Source organism: Mus pahari, chromosome 22 (assembly GCF_900095145.1).
Source record: "Mus pahari chromosome 22, PAHARI_EIJ_v1.1, whole genome shotgun sequence".
In the NCBI taxonomy this organism is placed as follows: Eukaryota; Metazoa; Chordata; class Mammalia; order Rodentia; family Muridae; genus Mus; species Mus pahari.
Window position 1 is genome coordinate 24,745,675 of NC_034611.1, and position 5,213 is coordinate 24,750,887.

The window sequence follows — 5,213 nt, forward strand, 5'->3', positions numbered from 1 at the left end:
AGAGAAGAGAAGAGAAGAGAAGAGAAGAGAAGAGAAGAGAAGAGAAGAGAAGAGAAGAGAAGAGAAGAGAAGAGACTGGCCATGGCCACATGGAGAGAGAGGAGAAGGGAGGGGGAGAAGGAGAGCAAGAGGTGAGAGCAAGAACAAGAGCTTGAGAGAGACAAGAAAGAGAGGAGGGGCCAAGCAGCCCCTTTTATAGTGGGCTGGGCTACCTTGCTGTTGCCCCATAACTGTGGGGAGGAGCATACCTGGCTACTGCCAGATAACTGTGGGGGTGGAGTCCAGAGAGCCTACCTGACTGATAGCCATGGAATTATGGAGCTGGGGCCTCGGGTTAGGAGCCTATGTCTGGGAGCATAGCACACAGGCCTTCCATCCCTTGCAGCTAAATCTGCTGGGTCTCCGGGTTTTAAACCTAGCTCCACCAGAAAACAGGCTGCCTTTCACGGTCTCACATCCTAACACGGGTCAAATGTCCCAGATCCAGGCCTACATGTTTTGCAGAGCTAAGATTCTCTCTAAAGATTTCCCCATCTGGACGCTGTGGCGATGGCTTAGCTGACAAGACGCTTGCCATGTACGCAGGAGGACGTGAGTGTGGGAACGTGGGGATTCATGCCTGCAGTCTCAACACAGGTCAGGTACGCAGAGACAGGAGGATTCCTGGGCTTTGCTGGCCAGCAGCCGAGAAGTATTGGCAAGCTCCAGATACAGTGAAAGCGTCTCTACCTCAAAACCAAGCAACAAAACAGTGGAGAACAATTACAGAAGGCACCCAATGTCGACCTCTGATCTCCGCACTAAAGGAAACTTTAATGAGATCTGGGATGGTGTAAACGTTAGACCAGTGGCCCTGGCATCACATTTTTTTGGGGGGGGGTTTGGCCTTTGCATATTATGCTAATTTGTCCAAAGCAGTCATAGGCAGAAAGGTAAACTGTGTGACTGACGTGATTCCAAGGGGTCAGCAGGTGAGAGTAAGCTCGGTGGATAATAGTAAATGACACCTAGAGAATACTCATATAACTAAGAGAGTTATACACAATTGTACTGGCTAGCTTTGTGTCAACTTGACACAGCTGGAGTTATCACAGAGAAAGGAGCTTCAGTTGGGGAAGTGCCTCCATGAGATCCAGCTGTGGGGCATTTTCTCAATTAATGATCAAGGGGGAAAGGCCCCTTGTGGGTGAGGCCATCTCTGGGCTGGTAGTCTTGGTTCTATAAGAAAGCAGGCCGAGCAAGCCAGGGGAAGCAAGCCAGTAAAGAACATCCCTCCATGGCTTCTGCATCAGCTCCTGCTTTCTGACCTGCTTAAGTTCCAGTCCTGCATCCTTTGGTGATCAACAGCAGTATGGAAACGTAAGGTGAATAAACCCTTTCCTCCATAACTAGCTTCTTGGTCATGTTGTTTGTGCAGGAATAGAAACCCTGACTAAGACAACAATAAACCATGTAAATCTCAATACCAAGAACATTTTAATTCTGAAATACAGGTCTAATTTTAATAAATCAGTTCTTCACATTAGCTGTTCTGGTTAGGGTTTGTTTGCTTTCGTTTTATCTTAAATCAATTTTATACAGCTAAAAGCCTCTGAAAAAAAGGGAGTCTCATTTCAGAGATTCCTCAGATCACTTTGTCCTTGGCCGTGTGGGTAGAGAACTGCCTTGACTGTTGATTGGTTTAAGAGGGCCCACTTCATTAATGGTGCTTCCACTCCTGGACAGATGGCCCTGGGTTGTATAAGGAAGTTGACTGATAACTAGCTAGAGGGAGCAAGCCTTCTGTAAATAGCTTTCCCACTAGGTTTTTGCTTCTGCTCCCACTTAAGTTCCTGCCCTGACTTTCCTCCATGGTAGACCGTTACCAGGAAGTATAAGCTGAAATAAACCCTTTCTTCCCCAGATGGCTCATAGTCAGAATGTTTTATCCATGTTTATAAGGGAAAAGGAAACTAGAATATTATCCATTGGCATAAATGAGGCCAAGGAAGATGTGGTTGTCGTATTACATCCAGGTTGTAGAGATAACACATACTCTTTTGTTTTTTTTATAGATTTGTTTGTTTATTTTATGTGGATTAATGCTCTATTGACATGTACACCTGCATGCCAGAAGAGAGCATCAGATCCCATTACGGATGGTTGTGAGCCACCATGTGGGTGCTGGGATTGAACTGAGGACCTCTGGAAGAGCAGCCAGTGCTCTTAATCACTGAGCCATCTCTCCAGCCCAAGATAACACATAGTCTTAAATGGAGAGGAGAATGTTTTACGTGGGGAATGAACACATAATGTTCATAATGTTCCTCATGTTTCATCATAGCACAGTAGATGGCTGTTTACGACATTTTGTTGGGGTTGGTCTGGTTCTGTTATGTATTCCAATGATAAGTTCTATACCCCGAGATCTAGTTGCCCCAAGAGCCAATTCTCATGTACACCAGCTTTTATTATGCAAACCTTGCTCCCAAAGTTAATTGATTAATAAAAGGCCAAAGGCTGTGATTGGGCAGTAAAGAGAGATTGTTGGGACTTCCTGGGAGAAAGGAACTCTGGGAAGAATAAAGAGGAAGGTCTTTTTACCAGGAGGCATGAGGGAGACAGACACGACTATGGGTCTGGGAGGTATAGCTAGCCATGGATGAATTTGTTAAGAGTCTTCCTAGCAAAGGCTTAAGCCTTCGAATATTAAAAGAGTAAAGTTCTGAAAATCACTGAAGAACGACCCCAAACTCTAATAGTATGCAAATATAAAGAGTGTTTATTCTGTAGAAATGACCAGCATGGGTAGGGGGGCAATCATTCTTCAAAATGGCAATCTAAGACAAAGACTCTCAGGCCTTCTTATACGGAACCCAGGGAACTCTTTAGAAGGATTAGGTAACCTAACATTTCATTGGTGAGTGCTAGAGGGTCACAGGTGGTCAGTGGTCTGCATTCCTATGTCATGAACACTTAACCATAGGATGACATAGGACTGCCCAGCACAGCTGGCCCATTCTGAGATAAGATATTTCCTCATTTTTGTGGTTATCCCCAGGCTGTTCTTTGGGAGGGGATTTTATGACCTTGTTTCTGGATTTTAGGGTCTGTTCCTAGAGCTGGTGCCTTATGGTACAGTTCAGTTTCTGGGACTTACGGTCTGTTTCTGATGCTAGAGCCTTATGGCCTTCTTTTTGAAATCAGGCTTGGTCCTTAACTGGAAACAAATGGCGTTTATATCATCTTTTCAAAAAGGTCTCTATTTGCTTAGTTGGGGAACTACATGGTTAAGAAATAACTGCTGCCACATCATTTCTGGTATTAACATATCAGCATATTATTAATGTTTGTGATGTTTTGCATGAGAATGTCGGGAAACATATGCAAAAGAGTGTGGCCAATTATGTAAGGAAGCCTTCATTTATGGCAACCCACTCTTAAACTACCCAATCCTGTTTAGGAGAAGAGGCTTCTAAGGGCGACACTGTCAGCATCTCAGTACCCCTTCGATGTTCCACCAGTACTCAGTACTGCTAACTGGGTACCAACCTTCCAGCACACAAACCGTCAGGCAACAGAGAAGATCCAATCCGTAGAACAGGGTGGGATTTGAATAGCTAAGACGGCAACCAAGCTGTCCATTGACATCATAAGAATAACCAAGAATGAAACTCTGAGTTAGAGCCGGGACTGGTGGCTCTCTAGGAGACTGGGATTGGGAGCCTACAAACGTGAAGCAGTCCTGGACTCCCTAGCGAGACTCTGTTGAGCTGCACAAAGAGAAAGGAATTGCCCTTTCTTCTCTTACTGCTATGGTTGGGATGAGTGTCCCCAAAGTACCGTGTATAAAGTCCTAGCCCCTGCAGCGGTCGTACCAAGAGGTACTATGGAGCTGTAGGAGCTGGCATGTCCTGGGAGGATTTTAGGTCACTGGGAATATACCCTCGGCCGGGTTGGTATGTCCTTCCTGCGGCATCTCTCCACTCACTTTCCTCTCTGCTCTTTTTTTCTGGCTTACGACATAACATGTCTGACATGTGTTGGCCTCAGACTGCGCTGCTTTCACCCAACCCAAACCTGAGGTGCTGCCTGATCTTAGACCTGAACCTCGAAGCAGATAGGAGTAACAACAAACATCACAAACTCAGACCTGTGCATGGTGGCCAAGGACTCTACCAGCTGAGCTACACCATCAACAGTGAGTTCATAGTTTTCGTTGTTCTTAAAATTTAACATTATTATTATTATTAATAATGATAGGATGACCTAAATTTCAAATTTTCAAATACGCTTATTTTGGTGATTTAAAAAATGTTTTTATTTACTTATTCCGCTTGCGTGTATATGCGCGTGGGGGTGGAGTTCCACGGCTCATGCGCGGTGCTGAGCGGACAGTTTGGCAGAATTGGTTCGCTTTCTCCACTGTGTGGTTTTCAGGGACCAAATTCAGGTTGTAAGGCTTAGTGACAAGCACCTCTGCCTGCTGAGCCATTTTGATGGCTCTTTTCTTTTGACACTGGGTCTTTACTGATACATAGTTCAATCTGACCTTGAATTGAAGATCCCTCTGCCTCAGCCTCCTGAATGCATTCTTTAGGACTGTGAGGTCTTGAATGGAGACTTACGTTTATTTATGAATGAGTAAGCCTTAAGGCTAGGCTATTTCTCAACTAGGTCCTAACTCACCTAAGCTGTTTATTCTAGTCTAAGTTCTGCCACGTGGTTCATTAGTTACCTTTCCTTCAATCCTAACCTGCGTCTTCCTCTGCGCCTTGCTGGCAAATCTCCCATACCGCTCTTTCCCAGAGTTCCTCTCTCTGTGTGAAAGCTCCACCTTCTTACTCAGCCTTTGCTGTAGGCTACAGGCTTTTATTTTACCAGTCAGAAGGTGAGGGAGGGAGTGTTTTTAAAAGACTGAGATGAGATGGTAACAATACCAAAATCCTGCCTGTAATCAGATCACTGCTGATTCAGAAATCAGCATTTGTATAATACAAAGACCATCTTTACAAAACGCACAATAACATTAACCAAGAGTGCACCATCACGGCCAACTTGCACTTTACTTTTAACATGGACTATGGCTCTGGTTCTTGTAAACTGTTAGATGTTACCTTAGACAAATAAGACTTTAAAACAATATTTCTCTGTCTCTCTCACTCACTCTCGTGTGTGCGTGTGTGTGTGTGTGTGTGTGTGTGTGTGAGAGAGAGAGAGAGAGAGAGAGAGAG